This window comes from Phascolarctos cinereus, unplaced genomic scaffold, assembly GCF_003287225.1.
Source record: "Phascolarctos cinereus isolate Bilbo 61053 unplaced genomic scaffold, phaCin_HiC Scaffold_5;HRSCAF=322, whole genome shotgun sequence".
Classification (NCBI taxonomy): domain Eukaryota; kingdom Metazoa; phylum Chordata; class Mammalia; order Diprotodontia; family Phascolarctidae; genus Phascolarctos; species Phascolarctos cinereus.
The window spans coordinates 468,857,481-468,879,797 of NW_027555958.1; the positions used below are offsets into that span (position 1 = coordinate 468,857,481).

General features: G+C 47.6%; 1 protein-coding gene across 6 annotated transcripts in view; it reads right to left on the reverse strand.

The window, feature by feature from the left end:
* The window catches only part of GNG12 (G protein subunit gamma 12), a 149,937-nt gene that overhangs the window by 80,267 nt on the left and 47,353 nt on the right, over positions 1 to 22,317 (reverse strand). For 4 of the 6 annotated variants that reach the window (XM_078156707.1, XM_020993002.2, XM_078156709.1 and 1 more), the window contains one exon: positions 17,454 to 17,505. The gene's annotated coding sequence lies outside the window, so the exon portion shown is untranslated. Of the gene's footprint in view, positions 1 to 15,888; positions 15,983 to 17,453; positions 17,506 to 20,930; positions 21,073 to 22,317 lie in introns of those variants that run through there. The other 2 variants (XM_078156708.1, XM_020993005.2) reach the window with 2 other exon arrangements.

The following is a 22,317-nucleotide window of genomic DNA, read 5'->3' on the forward strand; positions in this document are numbered from 1 at the left end:
CATTGGGAGGCATCTGTTCCTCACTCTTCCTCCTCCCTGTTCATCCTGCACCGGTCAGTCTGTGTAACTACAAGAACCCCTGGAGGTCTTCCCATGTACATCCTCACTGTGGGAACTCTCCCCGGGACCCAATGCAGACTGCAGGCCAGGAAGAAGCCTAGACAGGCCGCTCCTGGCCCAAACCCAAGCACAGGCTGAGTGTGTGTGTGGTGTGTACATGTATCTATGTATGTGCATATGCATGTGCGTATGTGTACATATACATGCATGTATGTGCAGGTGTGATGTGTATACGTATATATGTGCACATGCACATGCATATATGCACGTATATGTGGTATATGTGTATGTGCAGGTGTGTGGGTGTGTGTATGCATACACATGCATGTATGCACACGTGCATGTGTGGTACATACATGTGCATATATGTGTGCATGTGTGGGGGGTGTGTGTGTGTATAGTGGAGAACATGCTTAATGAGAATCAGGAAGGGATAGGTTCAAATCCTGCTCCTGACATTAGCTGGGTGACTCCAGGTCAGTCTGGGCAAGCTCTTTGAGCCTCAATTTCCACACCTGTAAAATAAAATTATCAGTATTTACAGACAATTACCAATTATCTGTAAAATAATACATAGCCCTCAAGGCAGACTGCTCGAAGTGTCGAAGGCAGTGAAGTAGGAGGCCTGGCACACAGTAAATGCTAAATAAATGTTTGTTAAGCGTCTGACTGCCTCTGATATTCTGCACAGTAAAGCCTGAAGGGCCTACCTCACAAGGGCTGTTGAAATGGTCTAATGAAATAATGTGTTTCTGTAAAGTGCTCTGTAAACTTTTAAGTGCCATTTATAGTTAATACGATGCTATAGTATTAACAATAGTAATTAATAACAAAGGGAAGGCATAGAGTCTGCCTGAATTCCCCTTCTCCCAAATGAAAGTATGACTGAGTGAATAAAAGAACCAATATGAAATCCTTTCTTAAGAGCATGGACTGTCTCCCTTTTGTATGTGGAACTTTCTACCCTAGGAGTGCCTGGTGCGTGCAAGTCTGAGAAACAGTTTTTCATTCATTCTGTTATTCATTCATTCATTCATTCGAGGCATTTTTGTTTCATTTAAAGACTAGACTTCTAGCAAGGAGTCATGGGATTTTTGCTTCCCACCCCCCACACACACGCCCCCACACACATGTGCAAGGACTCTTCACAAAAGCAGGATGAGGTAGGAAGACTAGTATTGCCCTCATTTTATGCATATGGAAATGGGCACAGAAAGATTCAGGCTTTCCCAACATCACACAGCTAGTAAGGGAGGGCACTGGAGACCTGGAACCAGAAAGACCCGGGTGTGAAGTCTACCAGGGCAAGGTTGGAACCCTCGTGGGTTTCAGTTTCCCCACCCATCAAATGAGTGGATTGGATTTAATGATTTCCAGGTTCCGCTCCAGCGCTAAATCTATGATGCTGTCCTGACCCATACACACCCTTCATTCTGTCAAGGGGAAATGAAGACCCAGACAAGTTGGCCTAGTTGTCCAAGGCCATACAACCAGGAGTGGCAATCAATAAACATTTATTAAGCACCTACTGTGTCCCAAGCACTGGAGATGCAAAGAAGAGCAAAGGATGGTCTAGTCCAGGGGTGGGGAACCTTCAGCCTCGAGGCCACCGAATGTGAATACAGTCAAAGGGCCGCCCTTGACGACCCAGAGGCCCACATGTGGCCGCAGGTCTAGCTCCTGCCCTCAATGAACTCACAGTCTAACACAGAATAGAGACAAATACAGAAGACAAACTAGAAATAACGAACGAAGGGAGGGCATTAGCCTTAAAGGGGGCAGAGAGTCAGGCATCATAACAACAACCATCACACATGTTTATACAGCAATTTACATACATTATCTCATGGCGATCTCGTGTGATAATTACTACGGCCATTATTGTTATGAGAGCAATGAGGCTGGTGGAATTAAGTGACTTGCCCTGGGCACCCAGCTACTCAGTCTCAGAAGCAGGATTTGAACCCGGGTTTTCTGGATTCTACAAACCAAGACCTCCAGATTCCCTGGGGGAGGCTCTTCCCCTCCCCTGCCCGGGACTTCAAGAGCTCCTCTGAAGGCTGATGTGTTTGGGCCCCTCATGCTACTAACCCAAAGCACCGATCTCCTGTGAGCCTGACTTGGGTCTAGGAACCCATCCTCAGAGAAGATTCAAGGCAACACGCCACCTTCGCCTTCCTCCCCTGCTGCGGGTTACCCAAAGAGCCAGAGAAAGCACATGGCTGGGGTGAGAAGGTTTCACGTCAATCCAAAGAGCCGCTGCTAAACCACCTACTATGTGCCATGAGCTGTTTGATCTACAGCCGGAAGAGGCTTCACAGGACACCGGGTACAACGCTCTCGTTCTGCAGATGAGGAAACTGAGACCGGGGGCAAAGAGCTAGCCACCATCTTGGGCGAAATCTGAACCCGGGTCTTTCTGACCTCAGATCTGGTGCACCGTCCCCTACAGCTGCCCCTACCAGCTGCGTGATGTTGAGAGAGCCGCTGAATCCTCTGAAGCCTGTTTCCAGATCCACAAAATCAGGCAGTGTGGATCTTCCCTTCATTCCCCTGACGAAGTCAGCATTAGAGTTGGGATTGGAACCCTCCTGGAGTTCCTAACACAAGATACTTCAGCAGTCAGTCAGTCAACAAACATTTAAACTAGCACCTACTATGTGTCAGGTACTGTAGTAAGCCCTAAGGATTTAGAAAGGCGAAAACTAGTCCCTCGAGGGGCACCCGGTCTAACGGGGCAGATAACATGCAAACAACCACATACAATCAAGCTGTGATTTGTGTTCAGTCATTTCAGTCACGTCTGACTCTTTGTGACCCCTGTCTTATCTCAGCAGGGATGCTGGAGTGGTTTGTCATTTCCTTCCCCAGCTCATTTTACAGATGAAGAAACTGAGGAAAGCAGGGTTAAGTGACTTGCCCAGGGTCACACAGCTAGTAAGTATCAGAGGCCAAACAAGCCATATACAGGATAAATCAGAAATAATCAATAGAGGGAAGGCATTCGAATCTCCCCACATTTGCACCAACTGTCCCCCGTTAATGGAACATTTTCCCTCCTCACTTTTGCCTCCTGGCTTCCTGACCTCCATCAAGACTCAGCTCAAACTCTGCCTTCTGTAGACCTTGCACAGCCCCCCAACTCCTCGTCACTTCTTCCTGAGATCACCTTCTACGGCCCCTGTCCATATCTGAAATGTGTGGTTATTTGCATGTTATCGCCTTCATCAGAATGGAAGCTTCTTGAGGGCAGGGGCCATGTTTTTGCCTTTCTTTGTATTCTCAGGGCTTAGCACGGTGCCTGGCACACAGTAGGAGCTTAATAAATGTTTGCTGACTGACTAACCGTTCTAGGAGGTAGAGATACAAAGAAAAATCAAAACTGTTCCTGCCCTCAAGGAGCTTATATTCTGTCTCCATAGATAAAGTAAATACAAATGACATACAATGTAATTTAAAGAAGAAAAGAATGTTACCAACACAGCTAGAAGGACCAAAAAAACTTTAATGAGTCATTATACAATAAATAAGGGCAGAAGAGGCCAGCAAAGAAACTAAGGATTGGAAAAGGGGGTGGACTGGTCGCCGGCAGGAGTGGGAGGGAACAGAGAGGGAGTCCGTTCCTCCAGTGGCATCTCTGCACTGTGGAAGGTCTAGAGAAGGGCCCTCCTCATTTTAGGAGGCCCCGTTGGGTTTCCTGGGATGGGAGGGACAAAGCAGGGATGCTCCCAAGGAAAAAGCCGTGCCCCTTCTGGAGTCTGAGGACCCGGGTTCAAATCCTGCCTGTCACCACTCACTGCCGTGGGCTATCTTGGGCAAGTCACATAATTAGGGGCTTGGCGTTTTCTCATCTGTAAAATGAGGGGATGGGCTAGAAAACATCTCAGGTTAATTTCAGCTCTAGAACGCCAAGTCCGTGAGGGGAAGGGACAGATCACAACCTGCATCACTGAGGGGGGCTTCCACATCACAGAACATGGATCCGTGTTTGTCTGTCTCTCCGCGCTCTTCCCAAGGCTCAGCTGTCAGCACTTTTTCTTTAGTCTCTCTCTGTCTCTCTCTCTCTGTCTCTCTCTCTCTGTCTCTCTCTCTGTCTCTCTGTCTCTCTCTGTCTCTCTCTCTCTCTCTCTCTCTCTCTCTCTCTCTCTCTCTGTCTGTCTCTCTCTCTCTGTCTCTCCCTCTCTCTCTCTCTCTGTCTTTCTCTGTCTCTCCCTCTCTCTCTCTGTCTCTCTCTCTCTCTGTCTCTGTCTCTCTCTCTCTCTCTCTCTCTCTCTCTCTCTCTCTCTCTCTCTCTCTCTCTTTGTATTATTGCTTACTGAGGTAGCTAGAAGGTGCAGTGGATAGTGTTGAACTTGGAGTCAGGAAGGTCTGAGCGTGAATCCTGTCTTAAATACAAAGTAGCTGTTTGACCCTGGCAGCTCACTTAACCTCTATCGGCCTCAGTTTCCTCACCTGCAAAATGGGGATAATAACAGCTACCTCCCAGGGCTGTTGTGAGGTTCAAATGAGATACCTGCAAACCATAAAGTGCTATATGAATTCCAGCTGGCTCTTTTTCTGTGCCCCCTGAGGGACTTATGTTGATTCGGAAGCCTTGCACACAGGAGGCATGGAGCTGAATCAAGGCCACCGGGCACCACCGAACTCCCGGGCACTTTGGGAGACCAGAACAGACAGGGAAGGTCTGGCCTCGCTTCCCGGCCCCGCTCCTTTCTTTAAGCCTGCACTGGCTGACTTAAATTAGAAAGGACCGGGTGACACTGGATTCATAAGCTCTCTGAGGGCAGGGATGACTCCGTTTCTGTCTCGGGGTCTGGTGCTTAATACATGTTTAATGAAGAGCTCCCAAGGCTGGGGGAGTCAAGTTTGGGGAACACAGAGTGGGCCACTGGGATGGAGAGCAGAGTCTGTAAAGGGTCTCCAAAGCAGACCGAGCAGAGAAGGAAAACCCCAACAGGGGTTTCTTCAGCGCTGAGGCTGCGGTTGGAGCCTTGGAAGCATCGGTGCCTGACAGGACAGTGGCCTGCACCCCTGGACTGTCCAGAGCTCAGCAGTTCTGGAGGCCATCGGGATGGAAAGGCGTGCAGGAAGGAGTTCTCCGACAGAGGGATATTGTGTTACGGAGTAGTGTGAGAGCGCACAACAGACAGTTCCAAGCCCTGTGGGTGAGGGTCAGGTAACGCTACTAATACAAATTGGGGTTGCACGGTGGATGGAGGCCCCGTCTCAGTGCTGGGGACACCTGGGCTCAAGTGTCCACCAACAAACACTAGATTTGTGAGCCTGGCCCAGACCCCAGGCAACTCCTGAAACTATAAATCTAGCCACTAGTTGGCCCTGAGTGCTGAGCTTGGAGTCAGGAGGACCTGAGTTCAAATTCCATCTCAGACATTAGCTGGGCAACCCTGCCTGCTTCAGTTCCCTCATTTGTAAAATGGACTTAGTGGAATACCTTAAAGCATCATATAAAGGCTAGCTATTATTATTCCCAATCTAGGACCCCATGATAAGCTGCACTGGTAGAAAGACCTCCCTCTCCAACAAATCACAACCGCTTTAAGGACTGTGATTATTACTGCTACTCCCAATTTAAAGATAAGGGAGCCAAGGCTCAGGAATGCTTAAAGGACTTAGCCAGACTCTGCACACAGCTACCAAGCATGGGGGGCGGGGGCAGAAGCCGAACCCGGATCTTGCAGACCCTAATGCCGGCACCTCTCTCTCTGGACCCTTCTGTTCCCATATGGTCGATGTCTCTTCTGCCCTTTGTAGCTAAACTCCTCCAAGGCTGCCTCCAAGGTGCCTCTGCTTCCTCACCTCCCACTCTCTTCTTAACTCCTCATAAACTGGCTTCTGACCTTATCATTCCACCGAAAGCACCCTTTCCGAAGTGACCAATGGTCTCTTGCCCCCATTCCCGATGGTCATTCTCCTCGATTTTTCTGCAGCTGGACCTCTTCTCTCCAGGTGTTCAGGACGCCGGCTCCCCTGGTTCTCCTCCTCCCTCTCTGACCACTCCTCCGCTGTCTCCTTTGCTGGACCCTCCTCCAGTTCACGCCTCCAACTGGAGGTGTCCCTCGGGGTTCCACACTCTCCTCTTCTCCCTCTATGCTACTCACTCAGTGACCTCACCAGCTCGCACTGAGAGAACGATCATCTCTATGCTGATGACTCTCAAACTGACCTCTCCTGCCCCAATCTTTCTGCTCATCTCCAATCTCACATCTCCAATGCCTTTCAGACACCCCAAGCTGGATGTCCGGTAGACATCTCACACGAAACATATCCAAACCAAAACACATTATCTTTCCCCATAACTCTCCCCACCCCATCCCTCCTATCTTCCTTCTTACTGTCCAGGGCACCGTCATCCTCCCATCCCTCAGCCTTGCAACCTAGGGGTCATCTCAGATTTCCTGCTCTCTCTCACTGCCCATGTCCACATCTAATATGGTGCCAGGGCCTGCTGATTTCACCTGTGCAGCATCTGTGAATACATCCCCTCCTCTCCTCTGACACTGTGTCACTGTGTCACAGCTGGATGGATGCAGTAGCTGCTGGAGGAGCAGGCTCTGCCTGCCTTGAGTCTCTCCCCCCTCCACTCCCCCCTCCATTCAGCCTGGGTCCAATCATGTCACACCCCCCTACTCAATAAAATCCAGTGACTCCTTCTCACCTCCCAGAGCAAACTAAGATCCTTGTTTTGCATTCAAAGCCCTTCATCACCGAACCCCCCCCTCCCCACCTTTCTGGCCTCCTTACACCTTACTCCCTGACATACACTCTTCAATCCAGGGCTCTTCCATGTCTCGGCTCTGGGCGTCCTCTCTGGCTGCCCCTTGCCTGGAAGGCCCTCCCTCCTCTGCTCCAGTTCTGGGCCTCCTCAGTTTCCTTTAAACTCAACTAAAACCTCCCTTCTATAGGAAGCCTTCCCAGTACCCTTCCCTCAGTTACACATTTCCCATTTATCCTGCATAGAGCTTGTTTGTATGTATTTGGCTCCTCGTTGTTGCCCTCATTAGACTGTAAGTTCCCTGGGGACAGGGACTGTCTTTTGCCTTTTGTTTCTGTGTCATTAGCACTTCGCATGTGCCTGGCATGTAGCAGGCACTTAATAAATGCTTACTGACTGACCCTACTCATTAGATTACAAATTTACTGGAAGCTCAGTTAGGCTACGTCAAAAGGTTTCCTTGCGTTCCATGAGCTGCATCTCTGAGCCAGAAGGACCACCAGGCCGAGTGGGTTTGAATCTCGTCTGCCAGATATGACCCGTGCGACCTTGTACAAATTCCAGAGAGTGCAGCGTTCCCACGCTCCTGTGCCTGGCTCCACTCTGGCCCTATCAATGATGGGACAAGAATGACCTCCCCCAGCGGTTCCTCAGCCTGGGCACGATGGGGCGCAGGGTGTTTGGATCACCATGGGCTGACGGACTTTGGTCACTGTTCAGAGGGTGCTGGTCACCAGTCACTCAGCGGTATAGGTGAGAGCATGGAGTGAGGAATGAGGTGGGGACAGTGGTCAGTGTTTTTGCTTAGGCTCTTAGAAGCAGCTGGGGGTGCCACGGCGCACACAGCACTGGGCCTGGAGTTCAGATTCAGTCTCTTATCAGCCATGGGAAGCTGGGCCAATCCCTTTCCCTCTGTTTGTCTCAGTTTCACCGTCTGTAAAATGGGGATAATAATAAAATGGGGGTCGTTGTGAGGATCTAATGGGATAGTGTATGTAGTGCCTAGTGGGCTTCCCTTCCTCTCACCTCCCCTTGCTAGGATTTTGGAGTGAATATCCAACAGTAAAAGCTAACTGATGTTACATAGTTAAAGGGCATTCTGCAGTCAGTCATCGGCACCAAACAAAAGGAAGGGGGAAGGACCCAGCCGGTGGGGACATGAGTCAACGTCAACCTCAAGGGAAGATGCCGCCAGCTGGGGTGTGGGAGAGTGAGCCACGGACCCTCCCTAAGGTCCAACCACGATTCCGAGCTGCCAGAGAACAGAGGGGTCAGCGAGCGCCTCTCCCACCTCTGAGCCTTTGCACTGCCTCAGAATGCTCGGCCTCTCAGCTCTCCCGGCTTCCTCCAAAGCTCAGCTGGCCAGAGGAACATTTCCTGGTCCCTGCAGCTGCTAATGCCGTCCCTCTCACCTGTCCTTCTAGCTGTTGCATAAGTAGCTTGCGGTCCCCTAAGTATCTGCACATGAACTCCCCATCAGAATGTGAGGTCAGTGAGGGGAGAGGCTGGGCTTTTTGCACACTTTCTATCTTTGTTTTTGCTTTTCTCTGCATCCCCACTACAGCGCCTGGAACTCCATAAGCAACTCACAAATCTACGTGCTGGCTGACAAGCCCAGTGTTCCGCAGATGAGGAATCAGCCTCCAAGATGTCCGGGTCACACAGCCAGTACTGATCAGATGCAGGACTTAAACCAAGTCCGTCCCAACTTCGAGTCTAGATACTCATGAAACAGCTGAGGCATAGCTTGCTCAGAGTCACAAAGGCTGACCTGGATTTGGAGTTCAAAACCGGCATCTGTCACTTACAATCTATGTGACCTTGGATAAGTCACTGCCTCTCTGGGTCTCAATTTCCTCACTGTAGAGTCAGAGGGTTAGACTAGATGGCCTTCTAGCTCGGAATCAAGAATCCTAAGAATGCCTCATCTTCAGGCGTGATCTAAGCAGAAGGACAGCGTCATTCAATCTGGCGCCATAATTCTATCAATGCGGCATTCTGGCCCAGGAAAAACCTCCGTGCCCCACTGCTGACCACGGCCCTAATTCTTTTATTTACACATGAGAATCCCTCTGGTCCCATCAAACGGGGACGTGGGGCTGCTGAAACCCAAATGCCCCCTTCCCATCAGCCCTATTCCATTCCATCGTGCTGATGTGGCCCCGGCTCTCGGCTTCTGAGGTCACTCTGGACCCCGAATCTGTCCTCTCCTTCATTAGCTGTCCCTGCCAGCTTCGAGCCATTTGCAAATTAGACAAATGGAAGGGCCAGGAATGAAGGCCTGCAGTGCGCCTGGAGTGACCTCCACGAGGACAGGCAGCCCAGCAGCATGGAATATGGTCGCCAGAGACAGGGCGGCCGAGAGGGCAGAGTCATGACTCGGGAGTCCATCCTGGGCTCAAGGGATGTAGAGGGAGCAAAACTTGAGAGCTGGGAAGACCCGAGTTCAAATCCGGCTTCAGACACTTACTAGTTGATGCGAGCCTGGCCAGTCACTTCACCCTTCTCTGCCTCAGTTTCTTCATCTATCAAATGGGGACGAAAATAGCACCACCTTGACAGGTTCTTGTGAGGATCAAGACAGACTGCTTGGCAGACCTCAAAGGGCTATGTAAATGTTAACTGTCATTAGATACTGAAAGGGAAAGGCCCTTCAAGGCCACCTAGTTCAGGCCCTTCATTTTACAAAAGAGGCCAAGATTTCCTCCTCTATAAAATGAGGATAAGATGCTGGGAGAATTTGGGGAGATTTTATAGCTATAGATATGCAGAGAACCGTATTAAATATAAATAAAACAAAAATATAAACAAACATAAAATAAACGTGCAAATATGAATAAATACAAATAGAATTATACGAAATCCTTTGCAAACCTCACAGCACTAGATAAACGTGAGCTGACATTATGATTAATACTGATTATCGACATTACTGTTACCATTAACACATCTTGATGAAGATGATGATGATGACGGTAATGTCAGAAGAAGGCAAGAAAGGCCCCAGGCCACGGATAAGAGCCATGTCTGCAGTGGGTAGGCACGGAGGAACTGTGGGCTCCCATTCTGCAAGATTCATCCAGATGCATGAGATCACAACCCCATTTGAAAAGAGAGAGAGAATATTGCTTTTAGCAACGCTTGGGCCCAAGGGCAGACATCTGGAGGGCCTAAGAATTATTATAAGGGATCCTTATCCAGTTATGTGTTTTCTCAATTGATAGAGGTTAATAATACAGTATTATGTGTGTGTGTGTGTGTGTGTGGAGGGGTGAGGGGTAAGAAAATGGACATTACAAAGAGGCCCTCAGACTAATTAAAAAGTTGGAAAATGACGGTATTGGGGAGGGAGCATCAGGGTCTGAAAGCAGAAGATTTGGACAGTGCGTAAGAGCTCTCTGCTCGCAGGTGGGCCTTACAAACATGGGAAGTCCCTGTCTTCAATCAGACAAGTATTTCTTCAGTGCTCACCAGGCACGGCACTACATACCAGGCATATAAGTACTGAGAAGGAAATAATCCCTCCTCCCAAGGAATTTCCATTGTAATGAGGAAGACAAATACATTTAATATGCATGCCTGCACACACACACACACACACACACACACACAAGCATTAGCATGAAGTGAATAAAATAAAAATACAATACATATATTAAGCCACAAGACAGTTCCATGGGAGGGGGAGGATGGTTTGGGGGATCAGGAAGGGTTTCCTGGTGTCTGAGCAGCATCGTCAAAGGAAGAGGGAGCCCAGGAGGCAGAGCTAGGGAGAAAGAAGCTTCCAGAGATGGAGAGGGGCCAACGGGAAGGCAGATAAACCAGAGCCGAGGAAGTGAGTATGACAAGAGGGTCAGTGTGGCTGGAGGGGACAGTGAGGGACAGGGAGGCCTGAATCCCTCTGATGCCTGACGACTGTCAAGCCCAAGTGAGCAAAGCCCTCAGAACTTTGCTGCTATGCGCAAAGGTAAGTTATTGTGAAAGATAACCCCAAGAAGCCGATGCCACTAAGTAATTAATGCCATAAATAATAACAATAATTACTTCTTGTTAACGGTGCAAAGGCAGGGGGTGGGGGGATTTGCATTTAGACATTTCTGCTTCATGATGCAGTTTCCAGGAATGTCTTGGCCAGAAGTGGGGCCTGCCTCTGCCTGAGCAGCCCAGTTATTACTCACTCCGGAGGCCTGGCCAGTCACGGCCCTGTCTGGGCCTCCTCTTGAGGCTCTGACTTCATCTGACTGTGTGGTATGCCCATATTTGTAGGATGGGGGGGGTGCTGAAAGTCCAAGAATGAATGAATGAATGAATGAATGAATGAATGAATGAATGAATGCATCGTCAGTGGCACAGCGCCTGAACGTGAATGTGTTTAATAGATGCTTATCTATCTGCCCGTTTATCTTTCCATCCATCCATCCATCCATCCATCCATCCATCCATCCATCCATCCATCTATATGTCTACCTCCATCACCTGTCTAGCCATCTGTCTGTCTCTATCCATCCATCTACTAAGATCATCCTTCTATTACCTGTCTTTCCATCTGTCTCTGTCTATTTACTCATATACTCCTCTATTTAGGATCATCTATCTATTTATCACCTGTCTGTCTCTGTCTGTCTGTCTAGCCAGCAATCTTAGCTAAGGGGGAAGATTCCTCTCCTCCAGTTCATTCTCTAAGCTTTCTTTGAAGGAGGTGGCACATGTTCACACACGCACACACACACACACACACACACACACACACACACACACACACACAGTATTTGGGGATCGTAGCCTGCACCTTGGTAGAAGCTGAGAGGGATACCAGATTTGCAGTAGAGGACAGCTGGGTTCTGAGTCTTGAGTGTCCTCACCTAGAGAACGAAGAGGTGGGCCTAGCTCTCTAAGAGAACCCCTTATCTCAGCACTGCACTTACTTTACGACCCCAAACTCCAACAAACTCTCGCTGGGGGAGGGCAGAGGCTGTCAAGTGCGGCTCCTACCCCAACAAGCATCTCTTTGACGTATCCAAGAAGGGGCCCTCCAGCCTCTTCCTGAAGACCTCCAGGGAGGGGAGACCCACTCTGTGCCCCCATTCCCTCACCACTCCCAGAACCTCCTGCCCATCAAGACAATCTGGCCGATGTTGAGTAGATAGCCAGATTTCAATTTTGCAGGTTTCACCCCTTATGAGTCTCAGACAACTGATCTGTGTAATGGAATTCAGATGGCATGTCAGCTTTACGACCCAGACTCCTCTGGTATCATCTTGCTATCTGTAGCTAACAAACAGATCACCTCCAGGACACATACATCCTGTCTGGCCTTCCTAAGCTGCTCCCCTCCCCCCACACTTTCAGGCTCGTCACATCTTCCTCCTCCCCTCCCCTAAATACTCAGGCGCTGTGTCTCCTCCATCTCTCCACTGGCAGATTTTCTTCCAAGGCCCTGTTACCCATTTAGACTTTGCCACTTCAATAAGAATGTAGGAATGGGAGCCCAAGGCAGCCCCCCAGTCCCCTCCTCTGCCCCCATGCATATTTTAGCCTCTTTGGTAGAGGAAGCTTTCATCAGCCCAGAACCTTGGGGAAAGGAAGAAAAGGTTGCAACAGCAGCCAAGCAAAACACGATGTGCAAAGTGTCAGAGGCAAAGTGAAGAACCTCTTATTATCCATTTGACGTACGTGGCGCAGCACGGGGAAATCTGCACTTCTTCTCACCAAGATTCTGGGAGAAGAACACACCCACCCACCCACACACTAGGCCACATCAGTAACTGCCTCCCCATTCCCGCCTACATCTTGGATGGCCATAGTTGTCTCCACCAGTGTCTCCACGGTGTCTCCACCAGTGGACTGTCAGCTCCCTGAGGATAGGCATTGTGGCTGCCTTTCTTTGTAGTGCCAGCAGTTAGCACAGGGCCAGGTACCCAGTAGGTGCTTAATACATGTTTGTGGATTGACCAAATTGTTCCGACATCAATCTGTTGCTTCCTAACAGGTTGTAGATTCCAAGTCCTGTAGTTGACAGGAGACAGTGTCCTGGGCTCAGAAGAGTTGGAAGATTTGGGTGTAAGTTCCAAGAGCTCTAGCACTGATCAATGAGGGCCAGTCTTATAGCAAAACCAAAGTGGCCTCTCTTGGATCCAAGCAAAATAAATACAGCAGACCTGCAAAACTGTGCTCTCATGCCTCCCCCAAAGTCTTCTTCTTTCTGGGCTAAACAGCCCCAGTTATTTGACCTAATTTCATGTGATGAACTTGCCGGCTGTGTCCCCAACTAACACCTCTCTTATGGATGAGCCCCGGCTCATCTGCGTCTGTTGTCAATCACATCTATGGGATACAATGTCAGGCACCCCTCTCCCTTTTTAAAGTTCATATTAATTTTTTCAATGAACAAATCTGGTTTCTCTCCCCCTGACTTCCTCCTATGGAAAAAGAAAACCAAACAAAACCCTTGTAACAGATGTGCCAAGTCAAACAAAATGAATCCTTTACAATAGCCACGTCCAAAAACTATATGGCTCATTCTGCATTCTCGGTCCACGACCTCTCTACCGGGAGAGAAGTCTCAAGCATCATGACTGGTCCTCAGGAATCCTGGTTGTCATTGCATTGATAAGATTCCTTAAGATGCCTTTACAGTGTTGTTACTGTATAACTTCTTTTTTTGCATCATTCATACAAGCCTTCTCAGTTTTCTCTGAAATCATCACTTCTTACAGCACAATAGTATTCTCTTCCCTGTCATCCTTATACCATGATGTCCCCCAAATGATGGGCAGGCACCCCTTTGGTTTCTAGTATTTTGACACCAGAAAAGGGTTGCCTCTTGAGAATCACCATGCCAGCTGCCCCCTTCACCCTTGTCATTCCCTCCTCCTGACCGGCCCACTCCCCTCCCCACCTCTAGTGATGGTACAAGTAGCAGATGGCCGCCATGTTCAATGAGCTTGACTCCCAAGAAGACTCGAGAAGGCCTCTGCTTTCTGACTGACTGGGAGGACTAAGCACCAGGAGTTTTCAACTGTGTGAGGCGCCCCCTGGTAGAAAGGGAAGGACAGGAAAATCTGATTATCCATTTCTGCCACACTTGAGAAAACTGGCAGGTGCAGGGCTCTACCTCCTGGAGACCATCAGTGCAGCCCCACTGGCCTTTGTCCACCCACACTACAGGGAGCAGGGTAAAAGCCGGGAAGCAATCAACCAAATCTCTGCACTGTCATCACTTATGCTAACCCGGCTTGGCCCCTTCTGTCCGTGCTTGACTCCTGTGACCCAGCTCCTCCCAGCTTGAGTTCCTCGGTCCAGAGACGATCAAAGCTCCTAGCAAGGATGCTTCCTCTTATTTGTGTCATGGACCCTTTCGGCACTCTGGTGAAGCCCAAGGATCCCTTCTCAGAATAAAGTTTTTAAATATATGATTGCCAAAGAAACCAGTTATATTGAAATGCAGTTATCAAAATATTAAAGGAACAATTTGCGAAATGGTAATATGTCTGATGGCAGATTTAATAATTTTAAAGTAATTTAAAAGGCATAATGGGCCCAAACACTGTTTCGAGATATCTGTGACAAAAGCAACATTATACAAAGAGATCTGTGATTTCCTTTGGTCACAGAGTCAGAAGTCATCACTAACCCTTCTGGTTTGTTGCCTAGATTTATAATAGAAGGAGGCACTAAATTATAATTAGAGGCTAGGGAAGATAAAGAGGCAAAACGTTTTCCCATCCAAGAGCAAAGAATCCCCTGAAATCTCTCCACGGGCCCCTTGCAGCTCCCCAGGCTTAGAGGGGCCTTGGAGATTATCTAGAGCCACTCATTCATCGACCAATGAAGGGGCTGAGGCCTAACCTGGGACTTGAACCCAGGTCTCCTCTCTGACTCATGTTAACTGGTTTAACCATGCCCACCTCTATTCTGATAGGCCTCTCGCCTTGTGCTTCTTAGGTTTCTGGTCTGGTCGTGCTGGGACAGTGACCTGAAACACCTTCTTGGAAACCTCGGCTGCCTGCCCCGTACCAATTTCCCAGACCGTTAGGCCTACTTAAAACCACACTGGTCACCTGGTGTTGCCTACCTGTATTGACTGAAGCCCTCTCATGGGTACTGTTCACCTGGCTTTAAAGTTACCTACGCCCTCATCCATGACACTGATGAGCCTTCAGGACATGACCCTGTATTACCACAACCCGTGATACTTGTAAGATCTCTCTAGAGCATCACTTTTCACCATATGCCCCAACAAGTTCCAATACATGACCTAAATATGAAAGATCCTATCATTAAAAATTAGAGGAGATAAAAAATGGCTCTAAACAAATTCTGAAGCAGCGTTAAAAATTAGAGAATGAAAGAAGGCATAATTCTGGCTAGGGTAAAATTTCTTAGCTGAATAAGGGACAGAGGTGATGAGGAAAGATGAAATAGACAGTTTCAATTATATAAAACTGTAAAAGCCTTTATGCAAACAAAATCAATGCAGCCATAAGAAGAAGAAAAGTAGTCAAATGAGAAAAATCATCACAGCAAATATCTCCGATAAAAGTCTGACATGCAAACAGCATATAAGAAGCCTATCCCCTTTCTTATCTTTCTCGTCTTCTCATACTTCACTCTCCTTTCAGAGATACAAGACTACCTGCTGTTCCTCAGACTCAACATTCCATCTCCCCCAATTCTATACCTTCTTTCCCCCCCAAATTTTATTCAATATGAAACATATCTCTACAGTTTTAATTCTATACCTTCTCACTGGCATCTGTCTCCCACACCTGGAATAAGCTCTCTTCTCACTTTTATCTTCCGGCTTCCTTGGCCTCTTTCAAGATTCGTCTCCAACCCCACCTTCTGCAAGAGGCCTTTTTTGCCCTCCACCCCATAACCCCACTAGTGACTTTCCAGCTACATGGTACATGTTATATTACAGAACTGTTTGCATGGTGTCTCAAAATGAAGGATTCAGAGAAACTTGAGAAGTTCTGTATGAACTGGTTCAGATAGAAGTGAACAGAACTAGGATAATAACTTCAAGATGACCACAATAATGTCAACGTAAACAACAGACAAGGAGATTTCAGAATTCTCATCAATGAACTGACCTGTCCTGACTTCAGAAAACTAGCAGGAAAGTCTGCCTTCTGACTCTCAGCAAACGGTGGTGAACCACAGGCGTAGAATTAGGCATGTTTTCAGATATGGCCAATATGCTGATTTACTGTGCATCTCTCTGTTACACGGGGAGGTCCTATGGGTGGTGGGGTGAGGAGTTATTGGGAAGTGACGATGTTATAAAAAAAATCAATAAATCATTCAAAGCAAAAGAACACTTGGTCTATTCTGGCCTATTTCAGTCTGGTATCCAAGTCCTAGTATCCCAGACAGGGATGTTGCTCTAAGAGAGAAGAAATCCCTTTTCACCATAATCGCAACAGAAAGGGAAGCCTGTAACTTGCTATAATAGTCCCCACTGAAACACACATCATTTTCCTACCCAAAAAACAGGTTCATCCCTAAAGAATTCAGTTAGGACCTCGCTCACCCTGCCACAAGCAAATGGGTCATAAGAAGGAGAAATTTCTGGAGGACAGGGGCATGAGGAAGAAGTGGGCCAATCACTCTTCAGCTACCGGCCAGATCCCCAAGAGCCAATTCCTGGGAGTTGTTCAAATTCCTCTGCTATCTTAAAATGCTGATGTATTAAGAAGGGCTTGAAATAAGAGGCCACGAGCTGGGGCTTGGGAATGTCAGAATCACAGAATCTGAGAATTCAAAGGGACTTACGAGGTCATGGAGACCAAGGCCTGGCAGAAGCAAAGCCCCCCCCATGAGTGGTCAATCCATTTCTGACCTGGGAATGGACGAGCTCCCAAGGAAGTCCATTAGACTTCTGGATACCCTGATTGTTGGCAAGGTTTTTTAAAATCTCTTTACATTCAACTGATAATCTATAGTTCTCTAGTTTCTACCCATGATTCCTAGGTCTGTCCACTGGGGAGAAGCAGAAAAAGCCTAATTCCTTTTACGCATTACAGCCCTTCGGACGTATGAAAACAGTGACTCATTCCACCTCCACCGCCCCCGATCATCTCTTCTCCAGGCTAAAAAGTCTTAGCTCTTTCCACATAAGGCATGATTTTCAGCCTTTTTATTGTTCTGGCCCGTCATCTTATGGACAATCCATCCAAATTTCAGCCTTTTCCCTAAAATGTAACACTCAGACCTAAACACAACATTCCAGATGCAGTCTGACCAAAGCAAAGGTCTGACCAGACCTTCTACTTTCTTGACACTATCTATGTGTCTCAATTCAGTTTAAGGTCCTGGTAGTTTAATCTGGCTTCCATTTCATAACAGGGGACTCATAATGACCTTGCAGTCCCCCAGACCCTCAGATCCTTTTTTTCCTCATGACAATAACTGTTGTACAGCCACTCTTCCCCCAGTGGCTTCCGACCTATATTCAAAGGTCTTTTTGGCCACCAAGAAGAACGTACACCTTTTTACTGCAACCATGGAAAACATCACAAATCATTCTACGAAAGAACCCAAAAGTGAGTGAATAACCATTTAATTACAGTACAAGTCAAGCAACATTCCACTTGAATTCTTGAGTCACGTGCAACTGTAGTTATTTTCTTTTAAAAATTAAACACAAAGGACTTACCGATAAGAGGCTGTCTGACACCGTGTTTTCAGGTTCAAATGGTCAAGGAAATCTGCAAGAACATTAAAACAAACATTCCATCGTAAGCAAGCCAAGTTTTCAAAAGTTGTACTTTCAATCGAAACAGTGTTAAGTGTTTCTACTTCTGGTTAAAGATTAGCAAAAACTGCATGGCCTACTTGAGCGTAAAGCTATTCCCTGGACACTTTCAATTTCCTGATGCTTGTTCATTTCCAGGTCACCTCTGTGAGCTCGCCTTTCAAGGAGTCAATGAACAACCATTTTTTAAAGAGCTTACTATGTGGCAGGCACTCTGCCAGGTGTGGGAGAAACAAAGGGGAGAATGAAACAAAACTTGCCCTCAGGGAACTTACCTATATTGGCAAACAATCTGTGCCCAGATAAGTCAACACCAGTCATTAGAAAAGCGTATTTGGGGTGGATGGTGGGAGGTAGCTCTCAATTTCTCCAAAACATATTAATTAGTGAGACAGTCAAAGCATTCATTAAGTGCTTAGTGTATGGCAGATACTGCTAAGATCTAGACCAGGAAAGACCCTCAAAGCTGCCATCCTACTGGTGAAAATAACTAAGAGCACAGGCTGCATACAAAATAGATGGAAGGCAATCTGGGAGGGGAGGGAAGGGATAGCGAAGGGCTTCCTGCAGAATGTGGGATTTAAACTGAGTCGCACAGGAAGGTAGGAAATGAAAAGGCACAGAAATTGTGAGGGGGCAAGGAAATGGAGGGCGATGTGCAAGGAACACGATGAGGATAGCAGAGTATACAGCCGGAAGCAAAGGTGGGAGGCCTGGAAAGGTAGGAAGGGGCCAAGTTGTGATTCTCTTTAGCTGAAAAATGGATGACTTCATGGTTGATCCTGGAGGAAACTGGGAGCCTCTGGAGCTCCCTGAGCAGGGGCTGATGTGGTCAGACCTGCACTTTGGAAATCATCTTGGCAGAGGACAGCAGTGGGGAGAGACTTCAGGCGGGGAGGGCTGTGGCACTAATACGAGTGAGAGAGGATGAAATGCCTAAACCAAGGCGGGGCAGCCACGTGAGACTAGCCACGCTGGGAAGGTAGAAGCAAGTGAGAGCAGGGAGTACAAGAAGGATGCCGAGGCTGACACCTCCAAGGCACCCAGGCAGGGACTGGGGAAGTTTGGAGGCAATGATGACAGCCCTGTTTTAGACACATCGGATGCCTTCAGGGCGTAGCAGGGGATTGAGAAGGTCTGAGGAGGCTAGCGCAGGAGAGATTGGAGAATAGGGCACAGGCCACTAGGGGGTGTAGTGGACAGATGGCAGGCTGGATCAGGGCCAGAAAGACCTGAGTTTGAATTCCACCTCTGACGTTCATTAGCTGTGTGACCTTGGGCAAATCCCATTAGATCCCTTTGCCTTTAGCTACATCATCTGTAAAAATACCTCACAGGGTTATTGTGAATATCAAGTGAAATAATACATTTCAAACCTTCCATAAGTGGTGGCTACTATTATTTTTACAACATAATTATTACAGCAAAACAGCACTGGTTTTTAAGTCGAGACCTAAGTTAGAAGGCCACCTCTGATGCTTCTCAGCTGGGTCAAGCCAGCCAATTTCTCTGAGGCTCAGTGTCCTCACCTGTCAAAATGGGCACGATCATTCATTCTTATGACCTCCTACATTGGCTACTATGAGGAAATTAGGTTCAATTCGACAAGCATTTGTTAAGCACCTACTGTGTGTTGTGGACACACTGTGGTAAGTACTGAAAACACAAAATCTCTTCCCTCAAGAAGAAGTACCTTGTATACTGAAAAGTGGGACAGATAGTTAAGTAAAAAATTTCATCCTCAAAATCCAGCAATTGTCAGGAGGAAGCCCCAATCTCTGTGGCCTTTTCTGTGCCAGGACATCAGCAAGGGTATCGATTAGAAAGGCCTGACTTGAATTCAACGATTTACTCAGCTTTAATCCAATCAGCACATGGGACTAAAGCAATCACACATTAAGGACACTTTTGGAAAGGTCTGACCACTTCCAGCAAGCAGGCCTGTTGTTTTTTTCTTTCCTGGAAACCTGTAATCAATTTGCAAAAGGCAAAAGAAAGAAAACAGCCAACACGCAGCTTCTCCAGCTCCTGGGGTTTCGAATGACTTCTAAGACAAGTATGTCTTAAAGACCGACCTATTTCAGGTGCCTTGGGACACCAGCCACACACATGATCATTTCCCTGGTCTGAGGGGATCGCTTCCCCTAGGACCTCCTTCCCACTCCCTGCCCCTAACAGACACACGGTCTCTCTCTATTTTCCTGTTCCCATCCAGGCCTACATAGAATCCCCTGAGGCAGCAGCTAGTGGCATTAACCTTGAAAGATGCATCTTCTCTCCCGGCAACAGGGGTGAGACAAAAACTCCCAGATCTGGGGCAGATGCTGACCTCTGGAGAGAGGCAAGGCACTCTTCTTGGCTCACGTCAGCGGCTGGACGACGTCCCAGGCCAGGCCTAATCACTAACAGATTAATGCAATTTGCTCTAACATCTCCCCCTACTATTACAGACAGAATGTAAGACACATCCCAAACCTCCCTGGAAAAGGCTGGCTGCCTAAACTCCCCCAGTCCCAACCAGATTCCACTGGCATCTTTCTGAGCTCCTCCCATCTCCATGCTGTTAAAAAGGGATGAATTTTTCTAATATTAGTTCATTTTCAAAAATTTTATTTATTTTTCAAGAAAAATCTGCCTTCTCTCCCTCCCAGCCCCACCCCCTCTGAAAAAGAAAAGAAAAACAAAACCCTTAGAACAAATAGGCAAAGTCAAGTAAACAAAGTTCTAAATTGGCCCTGTCCAAAAAAGCAAGGACTCCTGCCCCCTGAGTCCATCACCTCCGTCCGGGTGTGGGCAGCACTTTCCATGGTGAGTTACAAGGAATTGAGGTTGGTCACTGAGTGGATCAGTCCATAAGTCTCTCAAATTCCACATTAGTTTATGAGATGTGGAGTTAAGGGGGTAGGAGAGAGACAAAAGGAAGCCTTGAATACAGAAGACAAACCAGGTTGACTGTTTCTATTATCCACAATGTGTATGAGGATTTTCAATTTTTAAAAAATTGGTTTTTCTGAGGCAAGGTCAGGAGGTCTTTGCTTCATTCTGTCTGAATCTCTGTTTTATGCTGGCATACTTAGCCTTACTCTCCTCTGTCATAAAAACAAATGGTAAAGAGGATAAAATAACAAGATATAAGACAGGAGAGATCAGAGAATAGTCTTTATACCCTCGGGCCAGTAGCAGAATCCAATATTTCCACTGGTCCTCTGGGAGCCGCTGTGTCTTCACTGGTCAAATGGGGATTCCTTCTACCCACCTCGTACACCCTCCCAGGCTGCAGAGGGGATCCAGTGTGCACTTTGAGAAGCGTGAACCCCATCGGGGCACAAATGTAGGGTATTACTGTTACGGTTAGCACACGCTCATCACGGATCTCACCTAGTGTTCGTTGGCTGTGCAGCCATGAATGTCACTTCACTTCTCTGAGGCTCAGACAACTCTGCAGTCACAGAATCTTCTGATCAATCAATCAATAAACATTTACGAAGCGCCTTCTGTGTGCCAGACACCGTGGTAAATGCTAGGAAAACCAAAAAAGGGGGAAAGATTCCTGCCTGTAAGGAGCTCCCACGGGGCAGACATGTGCAAACAGGCTAGAAACAGGATCAGTCAGGGGAGCTCTCGGAGGGCAAACACTAAGAAGAGGGAGCTTCTCGTAGAAGGTGGGCCTGGAAGCCCAGGAAGCAGGAAGGAGGAGAGGAGGGAACTCGGGACAGTGAAAACGCTTGGATGCGGGAGGAAGGGTCAAAGGTGAGGCCTGCTGCCTGTAATACTGCTCCACACACCTCTAAGAACTGCACTTTTAATAGATGCCGCCATACTGAATACTCCCAATCTCCCAGCTTCACAGGATGAAAAGCTTTCAAACTATCCAGAAATAATAAGAGAAATCAAAATCATGTGGGAGCACACCCAGGTGCCCATCATTCATTCCATCACTTGAACCATCCTGAGTGTGCCCACAGAAGATAAGCTTAGATTCCAGTATTTTTATATTCAACTACCCAAAAAATGGCCATTTTATCAGCCAGAACAATAATCTGTACAAGATTAAACATAAAATAACGGGAGGCTAGCAGCTCGTCCCCAGCCTCTTTCTATCTGAACGCCACCAGCAAAGGGGAGGCAGGGCGGCTGATGCCCAATAATAACAACTAGAGAGTGCACAAACAGCAATCTGAGACTCCAGTCCACAGGGCAGTCACCCTGGATGACTCTCACCGCAGAGCCCGGCACCCCCACAGTGGAAAAGTAGCTCACTTTGGTGCAGCTGAAGAGCCTTCTCCATCTTCTCGCATTTTGGTATTTTTATTGTCAGCATTTAGCACAGTCCTTGGCAAAAACACTTCAGAGATACTCTGCTTTCCTTCCTTCCCTTCCTCCTCCCTTCCCTTCTCCCTTTCCTTTCTCCTTCTCTCCCTCCTTCCATCCTTTCTTTTTTCTTCCTCCTTCCTTCCCTCCCTCCTCCTTTTCCTTCTCTCTCTCCTTCCCTCCCTCCTCCCTTTCCTTCTCCCTCCTTTCCTCCCTGTCTGCATCTGTCTGTCTCTCTCTGTCTTTCTCTTTCACAGACGCTATGTCCAAGAAAGGATCCTAATGGGTACTCTGTGGACACCCACAATGGAGGTCTCAGTAAATGAGTATATCTACTTAGTGAAACTCAGAGAGCAAACCCATTAGGACGGGACAGGGGGAAATCTGATTCTTTCTCAAGTGTTCAAATTTCACCGAGAGCTTAAAGAAAATAAAGATGATTATGTGAACCTAC